At 43.0% G+C, this 21,637-nt stretch overlaps 1 protein-coding gene and 1 long non-coding RNA gene across 7 annotated transcripts in view; one reads left to right on the plus strand and one right to left on the minus strand.

The window, feature by feature from the left end:
- CDKAL1 (CDKAL1 threonylcarbamoyladenosine tRNA methylthiotransferase) overlaps positions 1-21,637 on the minus strand; it is a 700,075-nt gene that overhangs the window by 119,044 nt on the left and 559,394 nt on the right. The gene's annotated exons all lie outside the window — the stretch shown is intronic.
- Positions 1-21,637, plus strand: part of LOC144235958 (uncharacterized) — a 48,228-nt gene that overhangs the window by 9,031 nt on the left and 17,560 nt on the right. The gene's annotated exons all lie outside the window — the stretch shown is intronic.

Genomic DNA, 21,637 nt, shown 5'->3' on the forward strand with positions numbered 1-21,637 from the left:
GCTGGCAGTTTTGACAGTACATGTGGCAGAAATATTTTGGAAAAGCAACTCGAAAACCAAAATTCCACAGCATTAGGACTCAAACTCCTTCTCACCTGGCTCAAAAATTCCACCAAGGCTAAGCACAAAGTCATAAAAATGAGAGGATAAACAAAGGCTTACAGCAGCCCGTAGTAGACACACACCTGGAAAAACCAGGGTCTTGATTCGCTTTTCTGATTTCACATCACCCACACCTTCATGATCACGTCTCTTCCTCACAACAACTAGGTATATTATTACCTCCAGGACCCAGAGAAGAAAGCTGAGGCTCCTGGAAGGTGAGGGACACGCTCAAAGTCCCCCAGCTGTTAAGCTTTCTCACCCTCCACTCTCACACCCTTCCTTCCTCACAACATACCAGCACTGACGCAGAAAAAAGGAGAGGTTTGGGGCCCCTGGGTGGCTCAGTCAGTTGAGTGTCTGACTCTTGATTTCAGCCCAGGTCTGATCACATGGTTCGTGGGACTGGGTCCTGTGTTGAGTTCTTGCTGATAGCGTGGAGCCTGCTTAGGATTCTCTCTCTCCCTCTTTCTCTGCCCCTTTCCCTGGCTTGGACGTGCACACACGCATATGCTCTCTCTCTCAAAGTAAATAAATACACTTAAAAAAAAAAGATGTTTGGGAGCAACAGTTGAGGCAGACAGAGTGGACATGATGTACTCAGTGGCTTCTCCTTCTTCTGAGTTATTAGTCCTTTATTTAAAAAATCCATATTCCGGGGCACCTGGGTGGCTTAGTCGGTTAAGCGTCCGACTTTCGCTTAGGTCATGATCTCGCGGTTCGTGGGTTCGAGCCCCGCGTCGGGCTCTGTGCTGACTGCCAGCTCAGAGCCTGGAGCCTGTTTCAGAGTCTGTGACTCCCTCTCTCTCTGACCCTCCCCTGCTCACGCTGTCTCTCTCTCTCTCTCCTAGAAATAAATAAAAAACATTAAAAAAATTTAAAAAAAAATCCATACTCCAAATAATTCATAGTAGGTTTGAAATTTTCCCTATTGATACAAATGTTCTACGATGCTATCTTTGGTGAATCGATTCAAAGCTAAGTCATATTCTGTCTACAGTGTTTTTGCATAGTGAAGATACACCCTTATTTTCCTTACATCCCACTAGTGAAAACATGATCCTGGACCAACATTTAATAGTGCAACAGTGAGGAGCGCTGGGTCAGAACATTCTGGCTCTGTAATTCAGACAGAGGTAGAGGCGCAAAGCTGGGCCAGGGAGCCCAGGTGATAATGAAAAAGACAGCTTCATTTCACAACCGCAAAGCTGCAGATAAGATTTGCTTTGGGGCTCAACTGCAACTAACTTCTTCTGATTTTCATCCAGCCAACGTCTGTGGTTTGGGAGGATCTGGGCTCACTGGTGAGAGGAAGCGAGAGGCCGAGGGTAGAACAGAAGCGTGGGGAAAGAGGGAAAGGCAGGAACTTGAAATCCAGACACCGGAGGTACTGTATCCCCAGCCCGCGGAGGCTTCTCTCTGGGCCCCAAGCTGGCGTTTGTTCTGTGTCACAGGGAGCACAAGAGGCGAGGACCCAGCTCAGTGCAGCGAGTGCTGTCTGTGAAGGTGATTAAATAGATCCCGGGAAGGTGGCCAGTGAGTCCAGAGCCCAGAAACCGCCACTGATATCTTCAGCCATCTCAAGACAAGTGGCCTGTGCACAAGGCAGGCCGGAGTAAGGAGGGGGCAGGAGGCCGAAAGGACTGTTTGCAGCTGCAGACAGCACATGTGGATTTAAGGCCGAATTGTGTGTGTGTGTGTGTGCACGCGCGCGCGCGTGTGTGTGTGTGTGTTGTGTTGTGTAGTACCATTCTGTGTGCGAGGGCAGTGTGTGTGTGTGTGTGTGTGTGTTGTGTTGTGTAGTACCATTCTGTGTGCGAGGCAGACCGGCGCTGATAGCTTACCACAGACGGGCTCAGGGCGACACCAGAGACCTCATGAGACCTCAAGATGGTCTTATTCCAGGTCCTTGAGAGTCAGCCAGAGGCAGGGAAACTACACACAGGATGCTCAGCCTGACTGAGCCAGGCGGTTTGGGGTTTTATTTTCAGGACTGGGGCAAGTTCTCTACTGAGCGGATTTCCTCTGTCTCAGCCCTGGGGTCGGCGCTCGTCCCAGGCAAAGCTGTGGAACAGGTCTCACATCTCAGAACCCCCTTTTCCAGTCAAAGGCACAGCTTTCCCGGCGAGGGTCTGCTAAGTTTTAAAATGTTGCTTCTGTTGGAGAAACGTTCACTTTCATGACCCCAACGAGATGACCCTTATGGGGAATGAGAGGAGTTAACACGGAGAAAAGAAGGGAGGTGTCCTCTCTGTCATCCTAACAACGGGAAACTGCGTCCGGGTGATCTCTCGACCGAGCACCGGAAATTAAGGTGCATAGTCAGGGATTATTTTTAAGGTAAACATTTTAAGAAATCTTGTCGGGTCAGTAACGGTCAATACCTCAGAGGTAAGAATTTCAGCAACGAACAAGTTAACAGGAAAAAAAAAATTCTCAAGAATCAAAGATGCTATACTTACTAATACATCTTAGGATTCTGAAAACAAAGGTTAAACCTGAAAGGACGCTGTGTTGAACCTGGAGACAGCTATTCAGCATTACAGACTGTTCCAGAATTCACCATGCTGAGGCCTAGAACCAGCCCGGCGTGCTTCTTGAGTCAGTAATCAAACTGAAAACCTTTCTAAGATTTAAATTGGTCTGGCAAATTAGTCATTCACATTTTTGGTGTTTGAAACCAACGTGCCCCTTCCTATCAAGGCATTATCTCAATCTCAAACCTCTGCTTCCTGTAATTAACACTGTTTCTAGAAAATACCAGCAGAAATTGACTCAGGGAAGCTGTGTCTGTATTACTTATTAGAAGCCTCACACGTGGCACAATAGACATTTGAACTGAAATGCTGAATTAATGAAAACAGCACTCTGTACCTTCCATTTGAACATGTCTTTCCTTAGTACCATAGCTTAACTTCTTTCGAAATGTGGCTTTTAGTAGAAAATGACAATTATGAGCCCTTTGAGATTTAAAATCTGAAACTCAAACGATCAAGTCTTAATAAAAGCCTAATAAATTCCTTTATGTGTTATAATATGTCTGCTTAATTACTCCAAGCCCATAAAGAAAGCAATGCAGAAGCAGAGCTTATATGTTAGCTTTACAGAATAGTGGTTTCTGAGACTCTTTCCTCTAAATTTAATTTCTATGTATACATTTAAAAACATATAGTGGGAAACATTTACAAATCTAAAACATAGATCGCTCCTACACATATATTAAGTGGGTAAGTTCTCTTGGAAGGCAAAAAGTGATTAAAGCCACCAAAAACTTCTTTATCTCAAAACAGTATATTCTCAGTTCAGTGGGCATCTCTTTATTATTGCTAACAGTTTATCTCTTACGCTGATAGGAGAGAGCCACAATTTGCTCGTTGGAACCACAATTTCAATACTGTTTTCCTACAGAACATAAATAATCTTTTAATGAAGCAGGAAGTCACTGTTACTTAGAAAATGGTCTTTGCTTATCTGCTGCTGTTTAGGAAAATACTGCAGGCAAGATTATTTTTATTCTGATAATGTCAGTTTTATCCTGTATTAAAATTGTGGTTNTGTCTTTAACTCAGAAGGCCAGGGTCATTACTCCCTGCTGACATGCAGTATCAGGCTGGGTGTCACGAGGTCATCCTCCCTATATACCTCAACTCTACCTTCAGTGCACGCCCCCAGACAACAATATGGGCTTCCTGCACTAAAACTGATTTTTAGTTTTCCTTAATTTGCATTTTCTACATTTCCAGTAGCTATTTTCTTGGATTAGCTTCTGTTTAAGTAAAATTATATATGTGTCCAAAAAAATGGTGTGAATAAAAAACTCTTCTTCCCCTCCAAAACCAAAAGACAGAATCAAGACGAAAAGGTAGGAGAGCTCACTCACCATCTGAAAGCCAAAAGGTTCCCAGCAATCTTTTGCTAAAGCTTCCGAACCTCTGTATACTTAGTTGAAAGTGGGTCTGCAAAAATATGTTCAGGCCATGACCATGCTACGTCCTGCCCAAATAAGCGAAGCGCTTCCTCAGAGAACTGTCCCAACTGGACAAAAGCAAACAGTAACCCCAAATCACAAGAACAAACCTTATACCTGTGGTGTCATGGGGGCGTTGGTTGGTTGGTTGGTTGGTTGAACATCTCTCGTTCTGGAAATGCACTGATATGGAAATAATCAGGCCTCACTGCAAAGATCTTTTTTAAGAGTAGCTACGAAGTTGGGAATCTCCCTCTCTTGTGAATATAGCCTCAGACCCAATCCACACTCAGGGGAACTAGAGGGAAATTTTTGAATGTCAAACTCTGCCTGGAGCAGGGATCTACACTTAAGACACCAGACAAATACACGAGGAGCAGGATGCCAGCAGAGTGGTCACTAAGTGGATTAGGTGTCACTGTGTAGACTGGCTATCTGTGAGAAATGTGTAAACCAGGGCAACTGAGGACATATGCTCTCATACAACAGAATATATTGCAGATACGATTATCTGCATTTAATTTGTCTAAAAGTCTTTGCCGAGTGTGCGCTGGGGAGATCACCGTGAGCAAAACCTTGTCCTGAGGGAGCTTACTACGATCTAGTAAGGGACATGGCTGTGGTCAAATCACCATACACGTAGGTAACTGATGGGTGTTAGGAGCAGCGTCACCTGTTGCTCTGGGAGTGTATATGGCGGTGAGCTGGGCTAGTCAGACGAGTCTGGGAAAGGTTCTCTGAGGAGCTCTGGGCGTGAGATCCAGCACGGGCACCGGGAACTAATGGGATGAAAGAGGAGAAGAGCGTTTTGGGCAGGAAACAGCATGGAAAGCCCCCAGGTGGGAAGGAGCAGCACTGCTTGAGGGGAGGAAAGGCACGCAAGCTGTGCCCAGAGCACGGAGAGCCAAGGGGAGCCAGGGGAGCGATCCAGCCTCCTGCACACAAAGGGTCTGGCCTTTTTCCTACAAGGAATGGGGAGCCATTGAGGAGTTTTAAGAAGAGAGGTGATAAAATCAGATTCACTGGCATAAAAGACCATTCCAGTTTCCCTTAGGTGAAGAGACGTGAGAGGGAGACTAAATTGAACTCGGAGGGCTCAGTTAGAAAATGACTCCTAGAGTCCAGGCAAGGGGAGGGGGTGGCTCAGGCCAGAGACGGTTTTAAGTAGAAATAGGCAAATGCTTCCTGGCCTGTAATCAGTGTGGTGTGTCCCACTGGCAGACTTGCGTTTCTCTGGATAAGAGATGGTGTGCTAGATCTTAGGAATGAAAGCATCTTCTGGCACAATGAAATGTTACCCTGGAAAGACAAATCACATGCAATTGCACATAGGTCCACAAGTATATAAAGCTAAAAGCACTTAATTAGGTACACATGTTTCTAAGTGAAAGAAAAATCAAGGTTAGAGGGCAACGATTTAAAAAGCTACATGGGAAATCCATGTGGCATGTTTAGTTATTCTGGACTGTTTTAAAGGACACAATATTTCTATTCACCTAAATGAAACCGCTTAGGTTCTAGACTGTATTATTTGTAGTTAGCGATGAAATTCACACTACATTTCCAGACTTAAACTGTCAATACTTCCATGAACACCGCCATACATGATTTGCTTGTGACTGCTCAAGCCTCAGCAGAAGAGAAATGGAAATATACGAGGAACTGACACATATCTGTAGAGTGGAGTGCATGCTGGTGCTCCAGAAAGGGAAACGGGCATAAGCCCATCCCGAGCTTTAGCAAACAGGGTAACCAGAGGCTGCAGTCTTCTAGCTCTGCAGCCTCATCATGATCACGAGAGCCCCCCACCTCACCTCCAGCAAAGCAACAACAGCTCGTCGGATCCCTGTAGATGCAGAAAGCTGAAGGCAACAGAAAGAAAAGCTTGGACTTTCTGTCCCTGTATTGAAAGGACAAAATGGACTGCAATAAACAACAGTGTGAGCAAGGGAATTTGATGCACTGGGTCTTTAAGCTTCTCCAGATGCTGAACTCTGCTTGGGACGCGAGATAAGAGAAGAAAGAGCATTTACCTCTTGAATAAAGTAGGGCTGGGTGAAGCCAGAAAAAAAAGAAACCTCCCTGTATACACAGAAACTGGTTCACTAACATGCATACCCTCGGATATCTACATCAACCCACATATAGAATATATGCAATATTCATATATGTTACAAACACATGCAGAACACCGGACTTACACATCCGCATACAACAGCGCTTGACCACTGGCCCACTAAGCGACAGGAAAAGCCAGAAAGAGAATCAAATGCTCATGAGGACTCTTCATGCGGAAACAGCACTATACCGACATCAGGCGCACTTAATATCATATTGCTCCAAAACTATTACAAATAAAATGCCTCTGAATACCATTTCGCTTCCAAATAAACAAGCACATGCAGACACAGATTTTCGACTGTGAAGATTTAATTCACAACAGAAGGATGTTGCTTATGGAGTGAGAAGTGAAATCACAGTCCCCCTGGGCACATCCAGGTGTCTGCCAGTTTTCCGTAACAAGGCTGAGTGATGTGCTTGCGTTTTCAAAGACTGTTTTGTTTCAATAAGACCAGTTTAGGTGACTGGTGGATGTCATAATGTTCAGAACTACCGCCAAAATACTGATTTTGGTCAGGATGACTCAGAACCGACAAAACAGCTTGCTTTTATCGGTGAAGATTTTGACTTGGTTTTCTTTACATTACTTAAGTAAAAAAAAAAATATATATATATATGTGTGTGTGTGTATACATATATATATATAAAAGCAAAAATGAGATATCAACACAAGCATATGGTTTTGGTATTAAAGGATACACCATGCTTGCGTAATCCAGGACGATGAGAAAAGACAATCTTAAGACAATAGATAACATTTATTGGCTGTCTATTGTCTTATTGTGAAAGGTATGGAGTTAGTGACTTCACATACATTTATCTTGTTTAAAACCCTGCAAGGGGACTGTTATTAGCCTCATTTTAACACTTCTTTCTCAGCGCATCAAAGAAAATTTGTTCAATGTGTTAGAGCTTTTTAAGTTACAGAGTAGGGCTCAAACTCCTATCTGCTGAATTCTGCTAACCTCAAAAGCCCATCTCTCTCCACTCCACTTACCATCCCTCAAAATATCATCACAGAAACAAAGGACAACGTGCAGAAAAAGAAATCAATGAACACTTATTAAGAGTGAAAGGAATGCATGGCTAAAACGTGCTTCAACCCTATGCTGAAAACCAACCCGGGCCGACGGCAGAGGCTTCCACTTGGCAAAGCTTCTCAGCCATTCAGGGTTCTTGTTCCTTTCCACCTCACGTGGCCCGATACGACGGCGTATGGAGCAGGCTTGCCCCTCAGGGTCAAGTGCTTTCTCTGTACCGGGCCAGCTGTTTGAATTCTATCATTCCCACCACACAGATTCTTTAGCGGCTGCTCGTCTTGCTGACCTGGCTCTATCTTCCTTCCCCTACNCTTCTTTACAAAAGCATTCAATGTTTTAGAAATTTAAGAAAACGTAGAAGGGCACACACAGAAATAAAATCAGGGATTATGCCGCTTACACGTAACTCTTGTTAACATCGTGGTATATAATGTGCCACTTTTCTAAGTAAATGTATAATCACTCCTATTTTTATAAAATAGGTTTCATGTATATATGTTATCTTCTAATACTTTTTCAATGTTTGACATTATCAATAAACATTCCCTCCAACATTCAACATTCTTCTTCAACACAATTTTCAGAGACTGCATGGCATTATATTATACAAATGTAGGATATGTGACTCATCACCTATTATTGGATATTTAGCTTGTTTATAAAATTTATTATAAGCAGTGCTGCAATGAACATCCTCATAGATTTATATTTACTCAGATCTGTGATTTTTTTTCTTGATAATATATGCCTCTGCACATTTGGAAGGCTTTGATATGGTCAGGTTGCCCTGGTCACAGATTTAATGTACTAAGTACTCATGCGTGGGAAATGGGTGTTGTGAACGTAACAAATCGCTACTTGCAAAATGACTTGAAGGTGAATTAACTAAGCCATTCAACAAAGCGCATTAACTTTCTAAATGCCCTTTTAAAAAACATTTATTTATTTTTGAGAGAGAGAAAGAGAGAGAGAGAGAGAAGGAACTCTACTACTACGGGGCTTGAACTCACGTACTCTGAGATTATGACCTGAGCTGAAATCAAGAGTCAGATGCTCAATGACTAAGACACCCAGGCACCCCAAACCTTTTAAATGTTCTAAAGACTAGGGACATGGCAAGTGGACCCAATCCTTGGTCTTCTACAGCTTTCATTATATCAAGACAGAAAATGAAGGAAGGAGTAACAATAAACTATAAAAAGTGCAGAAATGGGTGGTCATGAACACGGAGAACGGCTGGGCTGGAAAGGCAAGTGGTGGTGGGATGGAGTCTTGGGATTGACAGGGTGTCCTGGGCGGCGTTGGGCTTCCAAGTTCCTTACCCTTCCTCTGCCACAACTCCTCCTGTCACCTCCCTATGCTTTCTATTTTTTATTTCTAACTTGAGCTGAGGCACAACAAAATATTTTATTTCAAAAGTCCCCTCTCTGCTATAAAAGAAAATGCTACATGAAATATTTTCATGCAGAATGACAAGTGAAAAATGCAGAATAATTCTGGAGAAAAAAGTAGGTGAAATAAAACAGTAGGCAAAAAGTTATTTTTCTAGAAGATTATGTGGATTTGAATTATAGTTTTTTTCAGAACTAAGTTTCTAGATCTATCATCATCAATATAGCAAACATTTCTCACGAATGTAAATGGTGACCGAAATTGGTCAGCAGTAAAAGGCATAAAGGTTTGAAAAGAAAGCAATCAGAACCATAGTAATTATATTCTCAAAACAGCTTCACGATCCATGCGTTTTAATATTTTACATTTAGCAACCACTGAAGCTAACAACTTCTATAAAGTATGCTACTTTTCCATTTCATGTAGATAAGAGCCAAACAATTAGAAAAATTACATCTAATGAGTCTGCTTTAAAACAGAGCACTACTTTTCTCTCAAAGAGCAAACTGTTTAAGGATTGGAAAATATATCTAGACTTGGGTAACACTTTGGTCTTTTAAAATACATAACATCAGCACAAAGCTAATAAATCACGCACCACTTTATTTATTTGTTTGAGGTATAAGACACTTTGCATTTAGAGGAGAAATGGAGGGGTTAGAGGGAAGGGATACTGTTCAAATTTTGATTCCTTAGAGTGGTTAAAACCACTCAAAGGCAGGCTTGAGTATGCATGAAACCCAGATGGCATTTGGGGTCCCACTGCCCCCCTCAGATCTAGGCTCCAACCTCCCACACTTTGTCTTATGGAAAAAAGCTCAATGCCCTTCTCCAAATGACTTCAAGCATCAAGAGGAAGGCGACATGCTTTCTCAAGGTACGTCTAGCTCCCAACTTCTGGTCTTTTGACTTAGTTTTGTGGTAAGTGCACACAGGGAAAAAATGCTAACCACCTAAAACTGGATATTAGTTATTCTCTCATTACTTCTCCTCCGTTTACTATTTTCTCTTATTTATACTGAGAGAAAAATTCTATTTTTCTACTACAGAGCAATTAGTTCTATCTTCAGGGTCTTTCTTTCAGGCTCCGGGGTCTGAGCTGACAGCACAGAGCCCTATGCAGGGCTCGAACCCATGAGCCATGAGATCATGACCTGAGCCAAAGTTGGACGCTCAACCAACTGAGCCATCCAGGTGCCCCTCAGGTTCTTTCTTTGTCCACGAAACTGTTGATCAGGACAGTTTCCTAAACAATGCTATTCCCTTGCCTAAGAGGAATTCTGTTGCCCCCATTAGGTGCAAATAAATATGTAGGTGAGACATCCTCTATTATGATTACTATACAATGTTGCTACTGATGGTTACGTAGCTGCCGTAACAGATCAGATCCGCCATTATGTTCACTGACTTATCACAACAGAGACAGAAGAAATCGAGTTCAAAAGACACCAGGTTAATTCATTAAAGCCTTAACTAAATGCATACAGGAGCAATTATTTTTCTTTGTGTCTGAGAACCCATGGTTAGAAATGACAATGTTGAATGATAAAAAGAAATCATACACCTCTACCCTGCCAATGAGGTTGTCAATATACTTACCAAGTGTTAAAAAGTCATGTCAAAACACCAGTAGAAAAAACAGGCTGGGAATATAGTTGGGGGCATATACAAATTGCTAAATCACATGGATTTAATTCATATGAAAACGAATTTTCAAAACATCACCTACTTCTGAACCTACTTCTGAATTATTCACACGGCTTTATATATTACAGGGGATTAAAAAGAGTATGAGAAAGGATTTAAAAATAAATTTCAGAAAATGAAATGATGTTTCACAAATTGCTCGTATCATTAACACTCAAACAAAAATATTTCCTGGGCACCAAGGCAAGGCCACCAAGGTTAACATGTGTCTGGAAGCCCCTGGAGCCGAGCGGTGTACACCTGAGGGGCTGCATGAGGTAGCCGTGTGTGTAGGGCACTGTGGTGGGCAATGACCATGAAAGATGAAAAGTAACTCAGTTTTTGAGAAACAGTCTTTGCCTTCAAAACGGCTGCACAGTAGTTGAAGAAAAATTGCATTAAGCATTATGGATATTATAAAACATACTTCATAACTTTGAGCAGTAAGTAAGTACAAGTTCAAGGGGTTCTTAGAACAGCACACACTACGTGCTCCTCAAGAGCAAGCACTGCCGTTAGTAGTCACCACGTCACTTGCATTTACTCAGGTGGTGTTTGCTGGATGCATGTTTGCAGAGGTGTCGTATATAGAACAGGTTACGTGCTGAGTAAGCAGCTGTCAGCTGTTGAAGAGAAGGGACTCTTTCTTATTCAACAGGATACCCTTATTACCTGGCTCGATGCCTGCAACCTATGGAGTGCTCCATTCATGTTTAGCAATTTAATGGGAATTCGAGAAGGCAGCAGGTTCAACTGGAGACTATTACTATGCTCATCCGAAGGCAAAAAGTTAGGAGTCCCCCCCAAAAAAAAGGAGACAAGAGCTTTGTCAAGGAAGAGAGGAGCCTCTTCTGAGAAAGAAAAGATCATGAATGGAGCACTACAAATGCGTGCAAGTGGGAAGGAAAGAACTTCAAAAGAAAAAAAAAAAAGGTCATAGATGTCTTCATCTTCCCACTTAACAAAGATGGTAATACCCCTCGGGAAGGGCCTAGGTAACTGCCAGCCGACTATTACTGTTACTCCAATGGAGTGTGTAAGATCTGAGCCTTGAAAATGGCAAAGGCTGAGAATAATCATTTTGTGTGTTTGGGGTGGGGGTGGGGGGCTCTCTCTAGGGAGAGCTAGAAAGCTCCGAAAAAATTATGAACCGTATTTCTCAAAGCAATGCTGTAACTGTTCAGTAGTTTTATCAAGGACTGTGCTGGGCACCGTGGGGGAATTTGGAGAAATGTAAGATACAGCACTTGCCCCTCCGAAGTTACATAACAAGCCTGAGAAATTTCACGGTAGGATGGGAACAGATGCCGAAGCAAGTGAGAAAGATAAGGGCAGACGTCCCTCAAGAACTGTATTCGCGGCGTGTCATTTCTTTCCACGTTAAATGCTAACAATTCTCCCCTCTACCGTTGTTAGTGTTTATTCTGCGGCATAGAGTCGATGAAGTAATTTTCTGGCCTTCACGTTGGAAGAGTTGTTTTAGTAGGTAGTGGGGTTCTTCTTTTGTGGGTGAAAAAAATGGTTTCTCTTCAAGGTTCACTGAACAAAACAGGTCACAGAGCTGTGGTGGAGCACAGGGCCATTTCTTAGGTGGACAGAACGAATTATTTTAAGAACAACTGTGCACACGCAGGCCTGCTTCCCGGAGCCATGTGCGCAAACAGCAACTGTTATGGCTGTCCATCGCACAGAGGCCGGGTTCGAGGGGGTTAAAACCACGAGTCAAGTTATTGTTGCTTCCCTTTTGATTTAGCACAGCTTTTCTATCATTCTCCAGAGCTAGGCGGCTGACAGCATGGATTTTTATTGAAGAAATGCTATGACATTTGTTCTAAATGTCACATTTCTCCCCCACAAACTAAAAATAGCATGTCACCATACCCCTACCCCTAATAAAATTGTTGGCTTGGAAATGACATTGATAAGCAAAATGGAGCACATAACCTTTTCTCCTCTTTTCTATAAATGTTTTATTTATTCCTGAGTAACATTTGGTATCCTTTGTGGGCTGAGATCAAAGGGACAAATCAGTAAATTTTACTGCTGAAGCAGTCTTTACAGTACGGGATTGTCATTTTTAAAGCAGGTTCCAGGCAGGCAATGCTGTCATGTGAGTAGTGATCTAGTGACTGACAGAAAATATCTATAGAAATAATGTGCGCTCTCAGAGTAATGTGACATTTTATGCGCAGTTTGACTGTTTTCATTACTTGGGGTTCAGTCTGGCGAAGAGTGAGTTAGAAAGCCAGCAGTGCAATGTGGAAGGCCTGTCAGGTTGAAGTAGAGAGGACAACCTTGAAATTGGGCTGCTGTACCTAATAAGACCTGGTGGCAATTATCTGAAAGCATCTGAAATATTAAGTTAACTTGAATGCTTAATCTGATCAATTGCAAGGTCACTGGTCTTACTGATAAGACTGCTTGGCTAAGTGACACCAAGAGCCAGGTTTCAAGGGAACTTTGCGGAGGCCTGGCTAGACCTGCCCTCACTACCCTGACTCCATATGTTCTCAAGGTGAAGACTTAGCTGTAGAGGAGAACCACAAACATTGTGGTGGACTTTCTGTCTGAACTGCTCTCTTTGGTGGTAGAATTGTGTAAAAAGGAACGTGTTGCTGGAAAACATGGTTCTGAACCAAAGGCCGTGAAAGCAAGCTTGCACCAGATGGCCTCCAAGCAATCATCAGGAGTTCTGAGTTTTATCACACCAAGGAAGTACACCTGTGGACCCTGCTTACAAACACCCAACACCGATTTTTTTCCTGCTCCTGGAAGTGTGTGCTCTTCTGTAAATGTGCAGCTACTGTGGAGATTCTTCGGGTCCTTGCTACTCATTTGAACTGGGATGTTTGGGACACGTATGTATCTGCCATTTTAGTGATGCACAATTTTTTTTTAAAGTTTTTGTTTAATGTTTATTTTTGAGAGAAAGAGAGCATGAATTGGAGAGGGGCAGAGACAGAGGGAAACATAGAATCCCAAGTAGGATCCAGGTTCTGAGCTATGCGCACAGAGTCCAACATGGGGCTCAAAGCCACGAGCCCCATGATCATGACCTGAACCAAAGTCAGATGCTCAACCGACTGAGCCACCAGACGTCCCTCCGTGATGCACAATTTGGAATTCCCAAATGACTTCGGGATTGGTAGACACGATGGACCCACTTAAAGCGTGAATGTAGCCAACTTCCCAGTGTTTACTTACCATCAGTGTACATAGTCACCTTCAGAAAGGCCTGAAGGTGCCACTCTAAATTTTCAGTTGCTTTCGTTAGCATGATTTAGGGCCATACCTATAAGCCACAGGTTGCTTGGGAATTTGAGGATTTAGAGACTTTAGGGTACCTAGCCAGCAAATGTTACTGCATACAAATTATGGCAACCAGGTAAGTTAAGCCCTATTCCTGCTGCCTATTAAATAATTTCATTATGTAAGTTCCCCTTTTAGAAAACGTTTGGAGTATATTTCTACATTTTCTATTTTGCTGTAACTCCTAGTCCCCCAAATGCTCACTTACATTAAGTTCTTTGAGGGAGGCTTAATCTTTTATCTTAAGATTAATCTGTGTGAATCATCTGTATCCCTAAGCGCCTAGCATATAGCAGACGTGATATTTCCTTCACGATACTAAAGCCAACATCTCATGATTCCAGATGTAGAAGTTCATCCTAGTCTTCTAGGACTTAACTAAAAATTCAGCCTTCACCTTAGATGGTGTATAATTGTTTTCCTCATGAGTGATCATTTTTTCCATCTGAAAAGCATGTGTATACTGTATACTTTTTTTAATTAATACTCTGCAGCTTACATTGTATCTTGCCTGCCTGCCCTCCACCCCCTCCCCCAATTTTATTATCTACCTCTATGGACTTTTTATCAGTAAACCACAACTCTTTAAAATTACAATCAGATGCTTTAAAACCACTGATCATTCTCCTGAATTATGAAAACCTAATCAGCGTGCTTTTAAAAAGCCTACAGCCGTAGTTACTAGTAAAAAGTAAAAATTAAAAAAAAGCAAAGCATATCCAGAAAATCTGTAATTTTTTAGGAAAAGGATAAAATAACAATTTATGTGGAACTAAAAGCTTTCGTTCTGTGATGTGTGTGCCCTGTTCCGCATACAAAGCACTGAAAAACTAAATGTGTCGGAGTTTTATAAAATAATTACACGTTCTATTGTATATGAATGAGGCTATTTAGATCTTTGACTAGTTGAAGGCCACACTTTTGAGTAGATCAGATTTTCTTTTTGTTTTAAGGATGAATTAAGGCTGTTTTTCTAAGTAACTGTAGCTATAAGGTGAGGCAGGAAAGGGCAACACCAAATTCCCGGCTGTAGGCGTCAGGCATTTCCCTTCGTGGCCCCTCCAGTGAAGGAGCCTCTTCCTCAGGCTCATTCACAAACACTTCCATCTTGTCTGCTGCTTCCCCTCCCCCTCCAAAACAAAACATTTATTAACCGAAGCTTCCAACTGTGACAGAAATTACAGTCATGTTAATGGTACAGATGGTGTAAAAAATGCAATCTAAAAACATGATTAAAAAACTCAGGAGCCAGGTAACCCAAGTTCATCTCGGATATGGCTGACCAGACATCTATGAGGAAGGAAATACACGTTTTTGGTTAATTAATTTGCTTTTATCCATCCCTGTAATTAGAACATGCTTTCCCCCTACTTAATCCTAAAACAGTCATTAGATTTAATAAACCTTTCTCGATTGCCACAAATGAGAAAGTGAATTAGTTTAAAAGTATTAAGCTGGTATTAGCAGTATGATTGTAACATTATGTGAATAAACATGTTTTTGTTTAATTATTGAAGATTAAATAGTATCATTTTATAGCTTGTGGCAATAGAGTACACAGGGCTTTCTTTTTATCCTTCTTCCTTATGTTGTTCAAAAGTTAGTGAACACATTAATGTTGCCTCCACAGATAATGTTCCACCAAATGGAAGTGGTTATTAATCATTCTTTCCAAAAATCAAGCCATAATTAGCTTCTTCTCAAGTTGAAGTGGAGGCAGAACCCCACATGACCACAGGAAGAGAGGGTGGTCTTCGTTGCACTAACCGAAAAGCTTGGTTTATATAACTTTCAAGGCTCCTGTGAACTGACAGTGGAAAGAGTTACAAGCTAGGCTTTGTTACTCTTATTATCCTAACCTCGAAGCCTCTGCGAGGTGATCTCTCAGGCCCTCCGGAATGGCCTCCTACCCCCACAGCTCCCCTTCGTGCTCTACTGGCCAATCTGGGAAGGGTTAACTTATGTGTGTGGTGGTGCTACTTTTCACATGATGAAAGGGTAAAATCCTTTCTAAAAGGTGAAAAACAGGGGCGCCAGGTTGGCTCAGTCAGGTGAGCATCCAATTCTTGGTTTCAGCTCAGGTCAAGATCTCATGGTTTGTGGGTTTGAGCCCTGTGCCAGGCTCTGTGTTGACAGTGTGGAGATTGCTTGGGATTCTCTCTCTCTCTCTCTCTCTCTCTTTTTCTGTCTCTCTCTTTCCCTAATTCCCTCACTTGTACATTTTCTCTCTCTCCCTCAAAATAAATAAAAGTGAAAAACAACATACTATAAAGTTGAGGACCCAAGCTTTCCAGACTATGTTCGTCAACTGATGAATGGATAAGGAGGACACATACACACAAAGGAATATTACGCAGCCATAAAAAGGAATGAAATTTTTAGCTACAACATGGATGGAGCTAGAGAATATTATGCTAAGTGAAATAAGTCCATCAGAGAAAGACAAATACCATGATTTCACTCATATGTGGAATTAAAGAAGCAAAACAGATGAACATATGGTGGGGGGGAGTAGAGAGGGAAACAAACCATAAGAGACTCTCGTTTTAAATGTTTATTTATTTTGAGAGAGGTAGCACAAGCAGGGCAGGGGCAGGAAGAGAGGGGAGAGAGGAGATGAAGTAGGATCCACCCTGATAGCACAGGGCCCAAGGCGGGGCTCAGACTCACAAACCACAAGATCGCGACCTGAGGTGAAATGACACACTTAACAACTGAGCCACCCAAGCGCCCCAATTAAGAGGCTCTTAAGTACAGACAACAAGCTGTGGATTGATAGAGGGATGTGGGTGGGGGATGGGTGAGACGGGGATGGGCACTGAGGAGGGCACTTGTTGGGATGAGTACTGGTACTGTCTATAAGGATGAACCCCTAGGTTCTGCACTTGAAACTAACATCACAGTTTGTTAACTAACCAGAATTTAAATAAAAACTTGAAAAAAAGGAAAGTTATATCAAACATAGTCACTGTAAGTAGGGGGCTGTCCATGCATCTTTATTCTTTCTTTTTTCTTTGTTTTATTTATTTTTGAGAGAGAGAGAGAGAGAGAGAGAGAGAGAGAGAGAGACAGTGTGAGCAGGGGAGGGTCAGAAAAAGAGGGAGACACAGAATCTGAAGACAGGCTCCAGGCTCTGAGCTGTCAGCACAGAGGCCAACGTGGGGTTCAAACCCATTAACAGTGAGATCATGACCTGAGCCAAAGTCGGACGCTCAACCTACTGAGCCACCCAGGTGCCCCCAATTAGCTTTATTTTACAGACAGCTGTCATGTGGCTAATCAAAGAGTGTGAGAATAAATACGAAATAGCTGCTAAGGTGAAAAAAAGAAGCAGCATCTCAATAAAATGACTTCATTCGTGAAAAATAACTCAAGTCGGTCCACACCCAGATCACATGATAAGCAAAAAATGATCTGTTGGATGGCAGGCTGTGGGACGCTGACACTTTCCCAATCAGCTCCGCTGTGCCTGCGGAAGGAGCCTTTGGTCGTGGCATCCACAGTGATTCTTGCTTATGGGCCGCGGGCAAGTCTGGGCTCCCACAAATGTAGATGTGGACCTGGGTCATCAGATGGGAAAGGGCGGAGAGGACAATGGCAGAGACTCGAGGGAACCCCGGACAGGAAGGCAAGCTTGAGACCATCCTAGAGGGACCAGTCTCTCCCGGGAATAGCACGAGAGACTCCAGAAGTGACTCTACATGGTCTCCTTGCTCCGAAAGTCGTAAGGTGAAGAATGAAGGCAACGCGCTCCAGGTAGGTCTTGCCACACTGACTTTGAGCTGAGCCTTTCTTGGAATTTGTATGATAGGTTAGAAAAGTTAGGGATCAGAGATCAAAATGCCCCCCCTCCTCCCCCCCGGCTAAGGGACATACTCCTGTGGGTGATTTTTATGGAAGGATAGTACTCCACGTCAGCCTTGTTATTATTCTAATTTCAGAGCAGGTAAAAACCCAGGACCCAGAAGGTGTGTGTTGGAGCGCCGGCAAACGCCTGCTCCCTGCCTCCCAAAGCCATATGTGATGATAAATTTTCTCTTACGAGGCAACCCTGTACGACACACAGCCCAGACCCGCCAGGCAGAAAGACGCAAGTCTGGCCCTGAGCAGTGTGGACGTGCAGAATCTCGAAGCCAGTTTCCACACGCATTTATTTTAATAAGATGTGTTAACGTTCAAGGCCTCTGTAACTTTCAGAAGATATCACTGTGTTGCCTAGTGTCACTGGTACTGAACCACAGGACCAGCCACAAATCAGCCGTGTGATTTTCGAGAGACAGTCTCTCTAAGCCATGGGTGCCTCATAGGAAAGCGAAATGGTTAGATAAGATGAGCGCCTGGATTCCTTCTCATGCTAAAATTGCTTGATTTCATTCGATGCCCTAATACCACAGATTGCAAAGTCCGATTTACTGTTCTTTGTTGAGATTAACTTTGGATGCTCCCTAAAAAGAAGTAGGAATTAAGTTAAGAATAAACTGCTCCTTCGTAAATGAGGTGGAACAAAAGAGATGTGGGTCAAAATGGATGTTTGACCCCGGAGTTAATAGAGAATTCCAGTTTTCTGGGATGTCACTAACGCAGCTTCACAGGAGAAAAAAATATATACATCCTTTCTAATAATAATGTGACAAAGCTTGGAGGATTGTTTTTTCTTTTTAAGGAGGTACTCCAGAGGAAATGTTTATTCCAAACGTGAAAAGGTCAGTTTGATAAATGAAGACGTTTACATTATCACTTGAATTTAAAATTTTTATAGACTTTCTGCCCTTCGTCATTAAGAACGAACAAGAAAATCTGCACACTTTCAACAGTGAGGACCTTGTTGTGAGAGGGAAAATGGGGCCGCCCGGACACAGCGGCCGTGGGTCTTCTGCGCGTGCAGGCGGGCTCCAGGCCCCGTGCCCTGGGGACCCCACAGACCCATGTGCAGCGCGTTAAATCCTCACGGCTGCAGGTTCCATGCAACCCAAAGGGACAGGATCCCCCCCGCCCCTACCCCGTGCTCCAGCCCAGCAGCACAACCAAGATTTCGGACACCTGATGAGGCGGACGCCACGTGGTGAAAATCTCTGCATTAAAGCAAGTGAGAACACTCAAGACAGGACATCTTAGAAACTGGTGATCTTTTAGGGAACTGGTGGCATTCTGTTGGTCTGCCTCTCCACCTCAGCCCCAGCCTGCGTCGTCTCCTTTCTTCTATTTTTATTTCTTTATCGTTTATTTTTCAACTTTATTTATTTATTTTGTGAGACAGAGATGCAGGAGGGGCAGAGAAAGAGGGAGAGAGAAAGAATCCCAAGGAGNAACCCACGAACCGCGAGATCATGACCTAAGCGAAAGTCGGACGCTTAACCGACTAAGCCACCCAGGCACCCCAAACGTCTATTTATTTTTGAGAGAGAGCAAGAAAGGGTGGGGAGTGGGGGGACAGATGATCCCAAGCAGGCTCCATGCTGACAGCAGAGAGCCTGATGTAGGGATTGAACCCACAAACCTTGAGATCATGACCTGACCTGAAGCCAGATGCGTAAGCACCTGAGTCACCCAGATGCCCCTCCTTCACTTTTCAGATCAGGTGAGGTGGTCTGAACTGCCTTCACAGAATCCATTCCCACACTGAGCTCCCCGCTCACAGCATGGTACTTGGCATACACTAGTTGTTTCGGGAATAGTTGTTGATGAATACATGGGACTTCACTCTGGTGGAGGAAAAACACCTAACACTAGCTTGAGGAAGCTCTACGCCATCTGACCTAAATGACTGTGGGATTAATAGTACACCTTGCACTTTTATGCCCTTTCTCACACATCAGAAAACTCAGGATCACAGAAAGTAACGTGCTCAAAAGACTATGCTGTGGTAGTGAGCAAATTGTTACGTACAGTGCTTTGTATAAAGTACTATACAAATGAAAGTGATTAATAGGATTTTGGCACATCTCCGTAAATTAAGTATAGTTAATTTTATAATTAAGTACAGTTAAATAAGTATAGTATAAATTTGTACAGAATAGTATTTTGGTCTTTTTTCTGACTATAACATGTCTACTAAAGGTTTGGTGTTTTACATTTTCAAACTCCCTCCTCGGTTAGCGATAAATAAGGAGATGCTCCTCCTTCTCCCAGAATCACAGGCCATTCAGCACAGGGAGATGCACTGCTGTGTGACCTTCCTTGTTCCCGACAGGCTGTCACTGGGAGTTGAAGCGAGAGCAGCCAGCTACACAATCACCCGCCTGACAAGGCTCTCCAGAGACACAGGCCTGGAGAATTATGGCATTAAGAACCAGTGTTAGGTACAATCAATAGTCTTTCAGGCTGACTTAATGGGGAAAGAAAACAGTATTAAACAATTATACTGCACATGAGCGTTCTATGTAAGGGTGCACGGTGGATCATTTTTATGGTTTAATAAAAATGCATTTGCTTTTGTTGATTACAAATGCTTCAAGAAACAGAAACATCTCACATAGAGTGGCAGTCTTCGCTGGCAAGACGGCAGCTACAAAGCAAAATCCCAATAAATTAAAAAAAAAAGAGTATCGAAAGACATCAAGCCAACTTTGCTTAAAAACAAACAAAAACCTTACACGTGATGTTGTCATCCTGGTTTTTTCTTCAACAAAAAAATGAACAGAAGAGTTTTTCTGATGGAAAATAGTTAAGGTTTATGTGGTTCAACCTTGCCTTCCTGAGACACGTTTATCCTGACAGACATGCTTGCTTGGATGAGACAACTCTGGTCTTTCTTCTTGAGATTTTATTTGTAAGTAATCTCCACCCCCAATGTGGGGCTCGAACTTACAACACCAACATCAAGGGCTGCGTGCTCTTCTGACAAGGCCAGCCAGGCACACCCATGATACAACACTTAACCAGAAAAAAAACCAAACCCACAAAATAGGGACACTGAACTTTTAGCCTTTATCACTGTGTGTGTCTGTAACTTTTGAAATCACGGTATGCTGACCTATGTACACTACTGGTTGCTTGTATTTTTGATTTTCAGGCCAAATCATGTTTGTTACCTTCAAGAGATGACATATAACCCAATGAAATATAAGCCTACAGACTGGGTTTACCATCTGAGAATAAGGATTAGGCCAAATCGGCAAATTGATGAGGTCCTTTACATTTCGAGCCTGACGGAATGATTATCTGGCTACATGCGGCATAGATCACGCATTCTTCTCTGTAACAAGGCAAATTAGATATTTATGCTTCTATTCCAAACAAAGCAGACATGCTGTCTGGCAAGAATTTTTTCTACCCTCGTTAGAACTCTAGTAAGTGAAGCTTATGAGTTGGCTCGTTGGCACTTCAACCCTGCTGTGCATAAACAATCTTTATGAGGGTCATTCTCTGTCTTATTTAACAGTCAATAAGTGCACTATTGCCATTATTGTGCCGAACTTCTTGTAATAACTTTGTGAAAATTACATTTCCTGGCTTGGATTTGCACACAAACTAGTTCATATTTATTCTATAAGACTGCGGTTATAATTTGTGCTTCCCTTTTCTTCTAAAGCATTCTATTTGTATTCTTGCCTAAGCTTCTGGTTCAAATTCTCAACATAGCCACCCGTCTCTGAATCTTCGTAACACACTCACAGCGCCCCTCACATCCTCGGCACATCGGGCACTGCCGCCCAGCATCTGCTCGACTGTGGCAAATCCCACGAAGGCGCAGTCCATGCCCCCAGCGGCCTCGCCTGGTTCTCGAGCCCGTCACGGCTAGAGTGTCAGTACACTGATGGCCGCTGGCTCACCAGGAGGCAGATGTTAGAGTTAGCTGTGCTGCCACAGACCTTGCTGGATGACATGGAAACTGGACACCCCAGTCTCTGTGGAGCTCTCCTGACACTCTTCACAGGCAGGCTTGACCCACACAAGTCGATCTGTTTGGGTTTTCTGCTTGGCACCACAGCTCTGGTCGGGGCTACAGTCTTCCAAAACATGAGACACTCAGCTCAGCGGGGACCCTCATCCTCACCACTTGCCTGCCTCTCTCTCTCTC

Source organism: Crocuta crocuta, unplaced genomic scaffold, assembly GCF_008692635.1.
Source record: "Crocuta crocuta isolate KB4526 unplaced genomic scaffold, BGI_CrCroc_1.0 scaffold145, whole genome shotgun sequence".
Taxonomy (NCBI): Eukaryota; Metazoa; Chordata; class Mammalia; order Carnivora; family Hyaenidae; genus Crocuta; species Crocuta crocuta.